Source organism: Euphorbia lathyris, chromosome 3, assembly GCF_963576675.1.
Source record: "Euphorbia lathyris chromosome 3, ddEupLath1.1, whole genome shotgun sequence".
NCBI classification, from domain to species: domain Eukaryota; kingdom Viridiplantae; phylum Streptophyta; class Magnoliopsida; order Malpighiales; family Euphorbiaceae; genus Euphorbia; species Euphorbia lathyris.
Window position 1 is genome coordinate 13,567,741 of NC_088912.1, and position 15,555 is coordinate 13,583,295.

At 36.8% G+C, this 15,555-nt stretch overlaps 1 long non-coding RNA gene across 1 annotated transcript; it reads left to right on the forward strand.

Moving 5' to 3' along the window:
* Window positions 1-7,623: 7,623 nt before the first annotated feature.
* On the forward strand, window positions 7,624-10,092 carry LOC136224137 (uncharacterized). The gene is made up of 3 exons (XR_010686297.1): window positions 7,624-7,817; window positions 8,055-8,148; window positions 8,985-10,092. It is a non-coding gene; the product is annotated as an uncharacterized lncRNA (long non-coding RNA).
* The last annotated feature ends 5,463 nt before the right edge of the window (window positions 10,093-15,555 follow it).

The window sequence follows — 15,555 nt, forward strand, 5'->3', positions numbered from 1 at the left end:
CCAGACTTGATCTTCATCTACCAACTCGCATTCCAACATTACCTGCCCTTTCGTCTGGATTGTGTGTCCTGTTACTCCCAGGATGTCTACAATGGTGGTCTCCACTTGGATAGGATCGATCTTGAGCTTGGCGAATGCCCCTCTTGTAATGACGTTGTATGAACTGCCAGTTTCGATCATTACTCTTTTCATTTCCCATCCCTCCACCATCATGGTGATGACCAGAGCATCTGCGTGAGGAGGAACCTCTGGGCCTACATCCGCGAAAGGGCGGTTGAGTGACATCCTGTCAAGAGCAGTGGTTTTTGTCTTCTTTAGCGCAGGTTGATATCCTAGTCCACCCGCTATGACATTAATGACCCCTTTCGCCTTCTTTCTCGGATCATCTCTTGGTTTATCACCGTCTCCTTTCTTGTAACTTTCCCCTTTCGATAAGCCTTTCTATCTCCCTGGCTAACTCCCAGCATGCATCCGTCTCATGACCATTCCTCCTGTGGTACTTGTAATAATTTTTAGGATTTTTCCCCATGTTGGTGTACTCCCCTCCTTTTGGTTCGGGGTATGAAATGCTCCGTTTGTGCTGGCTGTTCTCTATCCACATTAGCACTTCACTTTTGGAGGCATTTAATGGTGTAAACGACGGCATGTATGCGGATTTGTTCCTAGATCCTGTTCGCCTACCTCAGGATGACGAATCAGGGAGTTTTTCCTTGTCCCGTCTACGAGATTCGCCTTTGTCTCTCTTGGGTGGAGATACAGACTCTCTGCGGATGTTGTCAACCTCCATGAAATCCTTGCATCTTTCTATCAGCTCTGCCATATTTCTCGGTTTGTTTCTGATTAGATCCTCTTGTAAGCTTTTACATGTTCTTCACTAGCGCTTCCACTGCCATGGAGACATCCACATCAATAATGCAGATACACAACTTGTTGAAATTATCGACATACTACCGAAGGGGTTCATTCTCTTTTTGTTTCAACACAAAATTCTCGACTTAACTGATCCCAGCTGTCTATCGATCCTAGGGGAAGGGACTGGAACCAGTCGTAGGCAGGACCTTTCAGCGTAGTGATGAACATCCGACACAACACTGCCTCACTGGCCCAATTAAAGCCAAGCAACATGTGGTACTTCCTTGCATGGGCTTCAGGATTATCCTCAACTGAGTAGACTTGGATGTTGAGAATCTTAAAGTGCCTCTCAGTTTCCTCAGCCTCGATCCACGCAGTGAAAGGCGAATCACGGTTGGCGAATGGGTTATGCCTGGCATTCTCCTCGTTTTGACGGCGTATCTCGGCTCTGATCTGCTCCGCGATAGTACCTCGATCCTCCCTAGGACGCCTTTTGCTTGGAGGTCTACTCTGAGAAGACGAAGAGCTAGAATCGGAGGATGGATCTGATGGTGACCTTCTACCACCTCCGCCACGTCCGCCTGGAGGAGCTCGCCTATTTTCTCCTTGGTTTGGCAGCGGATGTTGCCTATCCTGTCGAGGTGACCTAGCTTGCCGCTCGCTTCTCCTTCGGTCAGATGCTGGAGGAGATCTACCTCGCCTGGATGATCTACGCTCAGGGCGAGAAGGGGATTGAGATCGCTCCTTTCCATGCGTCTTCTTACGTTTCTTGTGCCTCCGACCCTCCTGACCGCCAATGGTGATCCCAGGGTTTGCGGTGCCCCTAGGAAGAGCTGGATCATTCCTTTGACTCCCTTCTGGTATCTCAGAAAACAGCCTTCGATTCAACGGTTGGCTACTAGGGAGCACTGGATTAACAACTGTGGAGTCCGCAGGGTGAGAAAGAAAAAACGACGAGTCACGAGCATTGGGTCCTATGAGAGTATTCTGCCATTGTGATGGTGTAGGAGCTGGAGGAGGACGATGGAGGTTGAATTGGGGAACTGTCAGGTAAGACCTTAGTTGACTCTCCATGGCGGGTCCATGTTCTCTTCCGATGGACCCCGCGCAAATTTCGATGAAAGAGTCAGGTGACATGCTCCCTTCTCAATGCACGGTTGGTGCATCGGGATCAACACGGCCAGTGTTCGTAACGGGATTAGTTGATGGTGTTACGGGTGGTATTTCTGTTCCTGTTGAGGGATTGGACCCTCCGCTTGTCATGTTTAAAACGTGAACGAAATCCTTATTAAGTTAGGATTCCACCTTCACCGCACCAATTGATAACCAATGATGAATTTCCGATTAACTTCCTTCCCTGTGGGGGCGTCGTTGGTTTCGACAGGGGGAAGCTCCGATGCCAAAGTCAGTATGGAAAAGGGAGAATAAACTATATTGACAAGGTAGGGTTTAAGAGAGAGAATGAATGTGTACCTCAATAGCTTGGGGTGCAAGCTATTTATAGTCATATGATCGTAACTCCCAGTAACCAGAAAGTCTCCATTAATGCCTCATTAATGGCGGTTACGGATCTCCTTTAAGTATGGCAGTTAGCTCATTAACGGTCCATTAATTGTCTTTATGGGGATCGGCTCAACCGTTCGCTAGGCGGATCGAGGCATGATGGCGGGTCTCACGTAGTTTTGACTACGGATCTCATGTGGCAGAGTCTAGGTGATCCGCCACTCGGATGACTTGCTTGATACGCCATTGCTTCCTTGGCGCTCCCAATACGCTGTCGTTTTGGTAAATATCCTCTTTGATCCCATGGAGAATATCTCGATGTTATCACAAGTGTAAAGATTGGAAGAAGACTCATCGTGGAATTCCCAAATCATGAAAGAAGAGAAAGCAAACTGGTAAATGAAAATGAATTAGAGATACCAAACCCTTACTCTTCAAACTAAGAGAGCGCGGCGGCATTCTCCTCTTCATTGCCATTTTACTATGGGAAAATCGTCAATCGAAATGGGTTTTGATCGAGATCCCACTCAAACCTCTCTCTTTCTAATCACAGTGGTAGAAGATGGCTGCGGCGGCTGGAGTTGAAGAAAGCGCACCAAATATAGTAGAATGTCTAGATCTTTAGGGAGTTCAAGCAACCCCAACTAAACAATCTAGAAGACTATAAAAACCTTGTTGGGTTGGATTCTGCTTTTAACACAATTAATTTAGGGTAAATTACATGAATATCATAAGTAAAAAATTACAACTAAGTCATATTACAAAACTTAATTCTTAATATGTCATTATTTTCTATATATTATGATTTTATACTATAATTTAAAAATTCTAAACTACAATTCATAAATCACAAACCCTAGAAAATATATTCTGGACTTCTAATTTATAAATTTCAATCCTTAAAATATATTAAAAGCACTGATTTTATTAGTTTGACATAATCTAAAATTATGACTTGACATAGTTGCAAATAGATTTTAAAAGATGAATTTCTGTGTAATTTTCCCATTAATTTAGGTCTTAATAAATTATGTTAAATTTTTCTTTGAAAACATTATATTTATTTTAAATTAACCAATTAACTCTTTGGAAGTTTTTATTAGTCACTCAACTTTCTTAAAATTATTATTAGATTTCAAAACTTTCTTAAAGTGTACGCATTTTAATATTTTCAAAATCGCCCATTACTTCGCCACGTGGTTTTTAGTGGCTTAATAGATGACTTTAAACCGATTCAGTAACTAAATTGGACAACATAGAAGTGTAGGGAATAATTGATTTTTTTAGACAAGTAAAAGAGGCGGGTGATGTATTAAGCCATTATTTTATGGAAAATTTATATTTTTGGATACATAAATTAATCATCAAGACAACTTAAATATATATTTTTGTAGAAAGCAAACTGATGAGAATGTACAACACTAGCTTTGTATGGGAGAGGCACAAGCTTTGATTCCTTGCATCTCCAAAGTTGATATTTTTTTTTTGGTTAAGGTGAAAAAATACCCCTAACGTTTTGGGTCCAATTTTACCACAAACGTCTAAAATCGTGCAGTTTTACACTTAACGTTGGAAGCTAAGAGTAATTTTACCCCAACGTTGATAAATTGGGTCAATTAAAGAAATAATTCATCAAACTGTTTTCTCGGTCATGAATCTTGTCATCTACACTTCACACGTGCGCCATTTATCAATAACAAATCACATACATATGTTGGGATGTGAAAAAAATAAAAAAATAAAAAAAATATATTGTCTTTTGTACGAATTAGACAAAAAAAATTCAAAAAAAAAAACCGAATTTATAAATATTAATCTCCAATACTATTATTAAATTACAAAAAACATGAAATCATTTTTTAAAATGAATTGATATGCAATTTGTATAAAATATTGTCTAAAATTGACCCAAATTATCAACGTTAGAGGTAAAATTACTCTTGGCTACAAACGTTAGGGGTAAAATTGCACCATTTTAGACGTTATGGGTAAAATTGATAATGACCCAAAACGTTAGGGGCATTTTTACACCTTAACCCTTTTTTTCTATTCTCATACTAAAATAAATTGTAAACTAAAATGCGTTATTTTATACATCAGGCCAAATTAATACTTCATAAAAAACTTCAGACCAGTTTGTTACCTTATACCTAATTAATATGAATTGCTACTATAATTAGTTGTTGTTTAACCATTGTTTGTTAAGAAGTTCTCTTCTTTATTTGGGCTTAATGCTTCTCCAGCCCCTTCAACTTGCCTAAATTGGTCATTTTACCTCTCCAACTCATTGAATGTCTTATTTACCCCCTTAACTCTATAAAAATGATATTTCTCACCCTATTAACTTGTTCAAATTTGTCATTTTACCCCTGCTCAACTCATCGAATGTCATATTTACCCTCTTAACTACATAAAAGTGGTATTTCTCACCTCTTATGATCCTATTTATCCCCTTTAACTCCATAAAAATGATATTTCTTACCCTTTGTAGTGTAAAATTAATATGACTTATTCAAATGAGTTTGAAGGTATATTTTTTTAATATCAAATTTTTATTTTGTTTTAATTTAATAATTATATTGACCCTTCATGTGTTTATTACAATAATATTTTATACAATAATTAGCTAATCAAAATTTAACTAGCCAAAAAAGATGAAAAGAGAAAGAATGAATAAAAGATACAAATAAGAAGAACATTAATATAAACAAGTTAAAGATATTATATGTAGGGATAAGGTACCAAAATAGGTCTATGGTTTTTGGGAAAGTATCAATTTAGGTTCCACGTACAAAATCTCATAAATATAGGTTTAACGTTTAAAAAATGTTATCAATTTAGATCTCGATAACGGATTGTAAGGGGTGAAAAATACCATTTTTATGGAGTTAAGGGGGTAAACAGGACATTATATGAGTTGATGTGGTGAGTGGACAAGTTGAGGAGGTGAGAAATAACACTTTTATGGAGTTAATGAGGTAAATATGATATTCGATAAGTTGAGGGGGTAAAATGATCAATTTGGACAAGTTAAGAGGGCTGAGAAAGCATTAGGCCTTTTTGTTTGTCAAGAGGTTATCTGTTTTAATATAAGAGGACTTATTTGATGATTTGAATAGATTAAGAATTCAATTGAAAACTGAAGTATAGAAGAGGGGTTGAATTGAATTTTACGCCTAATATTAATTAGTAAATTTTATTTTTTCTTATTAAAAATTATATATATACTTAGATTGGGTTATATGGATGGATTTAATTAACATGTGATTTTTAGTCATAGTCCACCTAAATTAATAACGGTCTAGGTCAGGGTTGGGTTAAGCTTTTTTACATAAAAACATATTGGGTTTAGTCCGATGGTTTACCTCAGTCTGCAAAATAAATCAATTCATTTCACAAGAGACCTAGAATAAAAAAATTAATGATAATTTTTACCTTAAAAAGTTTACAATTTATCATCGCCAAGTTTCATTTCTTTCTCATTTATCAAGTTTGCCCCTCACTCCTCATGTTTACTCCAACCTTGGCTAGCTAAACTCCTTTGCAGCAGCAAGTCATAGCTTGCCTATTTTAGTCTGAAATTGGAGTTATGATTGAAGAAAACTCACTGAAATGTGGGGCAAATTCTCCATAAGTTAGGAGAGTTGTTGTGGACATTGGTTTAGGTCCTTGGTTTGAGCTCCCATAGTGGTCCTTGCTTAATACTGGCATTGTCAAATGTCAATAGAAAAAATAAATGCTCCACACATATAATACAAGGTAATTTTTTTTTTATTTCCCACTTAGATAATAAAGTTAAATTTTAATTTTGAATTCTCACTTAATACAGTTATAACATATTTTATATACTTCTCATATAAAATTTAGGGTCCCCACGGAGATTTAGTGGGGGAAGTACGGGAACTCCTACAGTTAGGAGTTAGTAATAACCAATAAAAAATGTAGGAAACAACTAGCATTTTCAAATTTTCAGTAAGGTAACCCTAAAATTTATATTGTTTGAAAACGTTAAGATTGAATTTGCACTATTTCATACATTAAGGTTAAATATGAAAAAACACTTTCAAAATGTTGATGAAGGGAATTTATAAAAATCTATTTTTTTTTTGGTAGAAAAGGAAAGGAAAGCAAAGCAAAACAAGCAACTACACCGGGATTAGCCTAGGAAAGCTAACCCAAATCCTATCCTCTAAAAGAAGAGGAGAAAGAGCGATAGGGGAACGGTAAGGGTAGAAACACTTAACGCCCCCTCATGGCCTGCCGCCGCCAAGTGATCTGCAACACGGTTCTGCTCCCGGAAAATGTGGCTGAACTCAAGGATATCAAATGAGGGGCTAAGCCTCTTAATAGCTTTAATAAGGTTGCGGCTATGAAGACCCATGTCATGACTACCCAAAATCATATTGATGGCCTCCAAGTTATCTGACTCCACAGAAATCCTCTTAACACCCAGCCTAATCGCCAGCTGGATCCCAGAGAGAATGCCCCAGAGCTCCGCAGAGAAGGAAGAACCCAAACCCAAATTCTGGGTAAACCCAGAAAGCCAAGCGCCTCCCGCATCCCTAAGAACACCTCCGGCAGCAATCTTACCATTACTGAGGCAGGAACCATCAGTATTCAGCTTCACAACCCCCTCTCTCGGCCTGCTCCAGCTCACGAGGTGGACATCACTACTCGGGGAAGATCTGGCAAGGGACTCGCCTTTGAAACTATCAATAATAGAGGAGAGTTTCTTCAAGAAGAACTCAGCTAAGTTAAGCAAAAGCACAACTTTATTATCAAAAATCTCCTCGTTCCTCCATTTCCACACTTGATGACAGATAATGGCAAAGAAAATGTCCTCATGCTCCATATAAGACAATAACTTCCCCCTAATACCATCTGAGAACCAGTCGTTCACAGAATGGGACATGAAGGAAGAGAAAGTATGATGAGGGAGAATTTTCTTCCAAACCTCTTCACTCTTAGGGCAATCCCTAAGAGCGTGGCACAACGATTCAACATGGCCTCTACATCTACCGCAAGCTCCAGAGTTCGCCAAATGCCTTCTGTATCTATTAAATTCAATAAGAAATATTATTCTTAAATTTAGAAATATATAAAGAAAATGATTTCTGCACAAAAACCTTAATAGATAAAACTTATTTACAAATCTAACCTTAAACAATGTATAACCTTAGCATATAATTTTACTAGACAAAAATATCCTCTCAAATATCATATATAAAGAAAACCAATCCTCCAAAGAAACCCTAGCTTCCCAAATCTTATATTTGTGCCGCTCTCTCAAATCATTGTCTCCTTCTATTAAGAAAGTCACTTTTATTCTCTATTTCTATCAATCACACTGATCTTCAGTTGTATTTGCTTAAAAAATTGAACCAATTCTTTCTCTCTCAGTCATCAAATCAATAGTAGCTTGCATTTCCAGAAGTGCCGTTGCTCTGCGTGCGCCAGGAAATGTAAGTCTACTCTCTCCTAACTTGTATATATATTCATTTGATGTGATTCAAAATTGTGTATGCAAATTCCTTGGATTCGTTTTTAGTTTGTGTTTGTAATGTTGTAATTTATATGTATGTATGGCTTTCAAATTTCTTTTGGTATGGACTTTGTTATTTTTGTCTTCTCAAGTTTCCATATTTGGTTGTTGCTGCTTTTTTTCAGTGGATGATTTTAACTTAGTTAATTTTGTGCAGAAAAAATGATATTGAAGAAACAAAGAAAGAATAGTATATTCTAGCATTGATTGCAGAATGTTGCCTGCTAAAAAATCCATTCCGAGAGGCTAAAGTAAGTTGAGGTTTTGAATTACTAATTTTTTTTTATGTTACCCTTGGTACTGCTAAATTTGCATTATTTAAATGGAAAATGACGAACTTTATGTTTCACAACAGTTGGTCTTGTTGATTGCTTAATTTTGTTGTTAAAATGGATGATTAAGTACTATTTGTTTTGTGATCAGTTTATGATCTTAAATAAATTAAAGTCATTTTAGGGATCTTTTGTTGTTTAGATGCATCTTTGGTTGGTGGGTCCTAATAAAAACCATTTATGCATATATAAGAAAAAAGGAATGTTTAGAAAAAGTTATTAAGAGTACCAATGTGATGCCCTACACATTAGGGTATGTGAGTTTGTATAATTACTTAAATAATCGACAAGCATGAACATTAGCTTAAGTTTAACAAACCTAGCAACTTTTAACAACCGAATCTATGCTAGCCTCAATAAGAGAGCTTAAGTTTCTTTTAATGAAAACAAAATTTTGAATATCAAAATCAACTAATACAACCCCCCAATGATAGATAAGGAGAGTAATTATAGACTTGACACTCAAAAAAGCAGATAAAAAGTAAGATTTCTAACACAACCTTCTTTTAAAAAAAAGATATATCTCAGTAAAACCTTCATAAATTAATACTCGATAAATTAATAACCTCTTTAAAATAATAATTTTTCTGGTCCCGACTTCGGCCAGATCACTAATTTTATACTCGATAAATTAATACCTCTATAAATTAATAAAATTTCATGGTTCCAACGTTATTAATTTATAGAGGTTTTACTCTATTATGAGACGTGCGATTAATAAGCTTATGGTGTAGATTATTGTTCATTTACTGCAGATGATTTCACTGTGGACATTGATGGTAGAGTTCATATAAAAGGCCCGACCACAACAGGTGAGAAGTCTGTAGAGTTGTATTCGAAAATATTCATAATGTTGGCCAAAATTTTTAGCCCTTCATGCCTAGTTCAATCGCATTTAACCTGCCTGGTCCTATTGATGCTCCACATTTTAGAGGTACCTTCTTTAATTGAATGATAGAGGGAGTTGCCCTCAAACAAAAAAGCACAACCATTTTATGGCTAACTTCACTGATGGAATGCTAGAGGGAATGTGAAGAATGACAATTTGAATCTTTTCTCTTTAAATCTCTAGTGAATGAGTTTCAGGCATTATTATCTTCGGAATTACATTATTAGTACTACTAAAATATATGCTTTCTATTTACTTGATGTTGCTTTGGACTTGGATATGTAAAATATAAGAGCAGTAATGACTCTAGGGGCTTGAGTGACCACTATTTATTAGAATATTGTCCTCAAACCAAAAAAGCACAACGATTTGTCTATATACTTCAAGAATGGAATGCTAGACGGAATCTCAAGTATGAACAATTGGATTATTTTCTTATTATTATTGTTAATAAACTATATGTACAATGTCTCATTATATTTTAATTCTTTTTATATTTGGATCGTTTACTATAATAAGATAATTTTATGTTAGCAAGGGTTAAAATTTAGGTAATTTTATGTTGGTTTTGAAAGTTAAGGCATGTAAAGAAAGTGAGGCTAAAGTCTAAGGACCATGTGTGTAATTCATCTCAAATCAATGAACTTCCTACCAAAAGTATATTGAAAAGTGACTATCTTGGTATTGAAACATGCCTATCTTGTTGTAATCTTAGACAAGTGCCAGAGTGGGTCAAAAATACACTAACACTCCAATAGCTTTTAGTAAACAATTGTCAATTTCTAAGCCAATTAATAAATGCCAATAAAATGATGTTTACAAATTGTTGGTATTTATTTGTTGTTTATGCATTAATGTAATTTATAATCTATTTGTTTTGTGTGTTACTCCTTTGTGTTTGTACACTAAAGCGGTTCTCTCCAATTTTTCATATTATACATCATTAATTGTAATTGATCTTTTCATCAAAGGGAAAAATAGAATAACAGCTCAATGGTTTAATTCAAATTAAGTTTCGATTCAAATTTGTTGTGTTTGATTTCTGATGTGATATTGGTTATGAAAAAGAGATAATAACCAAATCAACAAGTTTTCCCGATCTATCTTAAGGAATTAATAGAATCAAATAACAAACATAAATTGGTGATAACAAACCAATCCCAAAGAATTAAAGACAATGAAAGGAGATCTGACCTTACACCTTCGAATAATTAAATTGGAACCTGAGTGTTTGGCGATTCACAAGTACCTTACCAAAATACTTGTTCACGATCAAGATAATATTGCAAGAATGATGACCCGGTCTCTCAAGCTCACAATAAAGAATTCAATCCCGGATTGAAAATAATTCCCAAAGGAAAAGAAGAACTTTTGTTCATAAAAATATTGATTTCTGATTGATGAAAATAATGAAGAATACAAGCCTTTATATAGGCTACAAAATAAACCTAAACCTAAACTAAAAAGGAAGTTGAATCCTAGTGCACCAAGGTAAAAGAAATCCTAATTAGACAAGGAAAAACATTAAATTCGTTTTTGTCCTTTAGAGCCCAATTTCAGCCCACTAATTAACATTATTTGGGCCTTTTAATTAGCTAGAAATAAGCTCAATCAAACCTATAAGGTTATAGCATTAATTTTAATGAGTCCCAATGGGTTTTGCACATGCCAAACACATGCAAGTCCAAAGCTTCTCTTAAAATATGATCAACCTTTTTACATATCACTATTATGGGCTTGGGCTTGGATACAACACAAAAACACACCATCTTTAATGACTTCGCTAGAATTCATTCCTTGTTTAAAGAAGCTCAAGATGAGTCCATTAAGCATTTGTTGGTCTTTCTTTGCACGATTCTTCGTCATAGGTCCAATTGACAGCTCCAATGGATCCCTCATGCTTCTACTAGGCTCCTTAACTCCAAGCTCCTTTGTTCCATGCTCTTGTGCTTTTGATATCACATCATTCCCTCTCTCTTGAAAAGGATTTGTCCTCAAATCTTCATCTCCTACGTCAAACAAAGATAAATCAGCCACATTAAAAGTTGCATGCACACTATACTCACCTGGCAAGTCGAGCTTGTAGGCATTATCCCCAATTCGTGCGACTACTTGAAATGGACCATCGCCTCTAGGATGTAGCTTTGATTTTCTCTGAGCGGGGAACCTTTCCTTGCGCATATGCAACCACACCCAATCACCGGGTTCAAATAGAACACATTGTCGACCCTTGTTAGCTTGCTTTGCATAATGCTCATTCTTCTTCTCCAGTTGTTGTTTCACTTGTTCATGTAACTTAAGCACCATTTCTGCCTTTTTCTTTCCATCTAAACTTTTCCTTTCATCAACAGGCAAAGGGATCAAGTCTAATGGTGTCAAAGGATTAAAACCATAAACAATTTCAAATGGTGAGAAGTTAGTAGATGAATGTATAGCCCTATTATAAGCGAACTCAATAAATGGTAGGCATTCTTCCCATGACTTAAGATTCTTTTGAATAACTGCCCTAAGAAGTTGTCCTAAAGTTCTATTTACTACTTCGGTTTGACCATCAGTTTGAGGGTGACAAGAAGTAGAAAACAACAGTTTAGTCCCCAATTTATTCCACAAAGTCTTCCAAAAATAGCTTAAAAACTTAGGATCTCTATCACTAACTATACTCTTTGGCATCCCATGCAGACGAACAACATCTCTAAAGAACAAGTTAGCAATATTAATAGCATCATCAGTTTTATGGCATGGTATGAAATGTGCCATCTTAGAAAAGCGATCTACAACCACAAATATGGAATCATTACCTCTCTTAGACCTAGGTAAAGCCATCACAAAATCCATGGATATAGCAGTCCAAGGTTCATTCGGCACAGGTAATGGAGTGTATAAACCATGAGGCATAACTCTAGACTTAGCTTTCTTACAATTAATACAACTAGCACATATTCTTTCCACATCACGTTTCATATGAGGCCAAAAGAAATGTTCAGAAATCATGTCCAAAGTCTTAGCAACCCCAAAATGCCCCATCAAGCCTCCACCGTGGGCTTCCCTCACAAGAAATTCTCTATGTGAACATTTAGGCATGCATAATCGATTATCTCTAAATAAGTAGCCCTCATGTCTATAAAATTTTCCAAAAGCAGTAAGTTCACAAGCTTTATAAATAGATGCAAAGTCTAGATCATCAACATATAATTCTTTGATATACTCAAATCCTAAACACTTAGCATGCATCACATTCAATAAGCTAACTCTCCTACTTAATGCATCAGCAACTACGTTTTCCTTCCCTTGCTTATACTTAATCACATAAGGAAACGTCTCTATAAATTCCACCCACTTGGCATGTCTTCGGTTCAATTTTTGTTGACCCTTAAGATGTTTCAAGGATTCATGATCGGTGTGGATCACAAACTCTTTAGGCCATAAATAATGTTGCCACATTTGCAAAGCCCTAACTAATGCATAGAGTTCTTTATCATAAGTGGGATAGTTTAAGGTTGCACCACTAAGTTTTTCACTAAAGAAGGCTATAGGTTGGCCCTCTTGCATTAAAACAGCACCAATCCCTACTCCCGACGCATCACACTCAATTTCAAACGATTTATCAAAGTTTGGAAGTGCTAAAACGGGGGCAGAAGTTAGTCTTGCCTTAAGCATCTCAAAAGCATCCTCTTGTGCTTTGCCCCACTTAAAGCCAACATTCTTTTTTATTACCTCGGTTAGTGGTGCGGCAATGGTACTGAAGTTCTTCACAAACCTCCTATAGAAACTCGCCAAGCCATGAAAGCTCCTCACCTCGGTAACTGAATTTGGCGTTGGCCACTCTTGAATGGCTTTCACCTTTTCAATATCAACAGAAACTCCTTGTGCTGAAACAATAAAACCCAAAAACACAACTTTCTCCATGCAAAATGAGCACTTAGAAAGGTTAGCGTATAATTTCTGTTCTCTCAAAACATCTAATACAACCTTAACATGTTCTATGTGTTCTGCCTCAGATTTAGAATAGATAAGAATGTCATCAAAATAAACAACAACAAATTTACCTATAAACTCTCTCAAAACATGATTCATTAATCTCATGAAAGTACTAGGTGCATTTGTTAAACCGAAAGGCATAACTAACCACTCATATAAACCATGCTTAGTCTTAAAAGCCGTTTTCCATTCATCTCCTAATGACATGCGAATCTGATGGTACCCACTCTTAAGATCTATTTTAGTGAAAATAACAGCCCCATTTAATTCATCCAACATATCATCTAACCTAGGGATAGGATGACGATACTTTACCGTGATTTTATTGACGGCTCTACAATCGATGCACATCCGCCAAGTTCCATCTTTCTTTGGTACTAGGATGACTGGTACAGCACACGGACTCATAGATTCACGAATCAACCCTTTTGCCATTAGTTCCTCGACTTGCCTTTGTAGTTCTTTTGTCTCCTCAGGGTTACTTCTATAGGCTGGTCGATTTGGAATTTGTGCTCCGGGAACAAAGTCAATTTGATGCTCAATTCCTCGAATCGGGGGTAACTTATTAGGCATCTCTTCGGGGAATAAATCCTTGAATTCCTGCAAAAGAGGGGAAATACTAGAAGGAAGGTTAGACTGACTTACAGAAGATAAACAAAAACTCTTACAATAAAATAATAATAAATTTTTGTTTTCAAAATCAGCTTGCTTTACATCCCTCAATTTAGCATATAAAGATAGATTTTGGCTTTTGTTAATGCTCCTCTCTTTTTCTCTCCTCTCACCCTCATTTCTCGACCTCACTAATGCCTTTTCACTCACCTCTTCTCTCTTCACACCCTCACTGATTTTATCACTCTTATTTTCTCTCGCCTTAACCTTTTCCCTTCTCACAGATTGTTCTTGTAACATTCTTTGCATGTAGAGCTGATCTTCAAACACTTCAGCAGGTGATAAAGGTGGCAAAATATACTTCTTCCCATCCTTAGCAATAGTAAATTTATTTGTTCGACCATGATGTAGTGCTGATCGATCGAATTGCCAAGGCCTCCCCAATAACACATGACATGCTTGCATAGGTACTACATCACATAATACCTCATCAGAAAAAGAACCAATAGAAAAGTTCAGAAGCACCTGTTTAGTAACTTTGAGTTCGTTACTATCATTCAACCATTGTAACCGATAAGGATTGGGATGTGGAATTGTTGATATCCCTAATCGGCTTGCTAACACATTGCTTACCACGTTGCAACAACTTCCTCCATCAATAATTAGTAAGCATGTTTTTCCAAGTATGTTGCAATGAGCATGAAAGATGTGCTCTCGTTGCTCAATGTCACCACTCACTCTCATCTTCAATGTTCTACGAGTGACTAAGTTAACTCCATGTCCTCCTTTACTATCCACCTCTTCTATATCACTACAATCTTCTAAGGTGGGCATATCATCTGATTCATGTTCGGACTCACTTTCGGATATTAACTCACCATGCTTCATAACCATCGCCTTTTGATTCGAACACTCTCTTGCATAGTGCCCTCTCCCTTGGCACTTAAAACACACAATTTCACGAGTTCTTGTGGGTTTTTCAGTAGTTTTGTATTTTGGAGTAGTTCCACCAATTTGCAACTTCCCAAATGCTTTTGAATCAACCTGAGGCGTTTGGTCACTTTTAGAGCTAAATTCAGATTTAGTTTTGAAATTACCTCTTGGATCTGACTTCCATGGAGTGGAAGTAGTGCCTTTGAACTTTGATCTCCCTTTCTCAACCTCTTGAAGTTGTCTCTCAATTTTTATCGCTTTATGGAGCATCTCGTCCATGTGGAAATAAGTTTGTAGCTCAAGAGGGTTGCGAATCTCCCTCTTCATTCCCATGAGAAATCTAACCATGGTAGCTTCCTCATCTTCTTGTATATCAGCTCGGATTAGTGCCATCTCCAATTGTTTGTGATAATCTTCAACAGATTGGTTACCTTGAGACATGGATTGGAGTTCTTTCAACAACTCCTTATAATAGTGAGCCGGCACAAATCTCTTTTTCATGACCTTCTTCAATTCACCCCATGTTCTTATGGGTTCATCACCATCTCTTTTTCTTGTGCGCTTTAATTGGTCCCACCAAACAGCCGCATATTCAGTTAGTTCGGATACTACAAGTTTCACCTTCTTCTCCTCGGAATACTCATGTATGTCAAAGATTGTTTCAACCTTTCGTACCCAATCAAGATACGCCTCTGGGTCACTAGCTCCTCGAAAAGTAGGCATTTTAAGTTTGATAGCATTAAGATTACTATCTTTTCGATCGTTACCCCTTTTTCGGTATCCAAACTGCTCCTCCTCTTCAGACTCGGATAGTTCATCATCAAAATTCAATCTCCCGCGTCCTCCTTTCTTTTGGCTTGATTTCTTTTGGTTTGAAACCAAATCAGCCACAATAGCCCCTAACCTCTTCATCT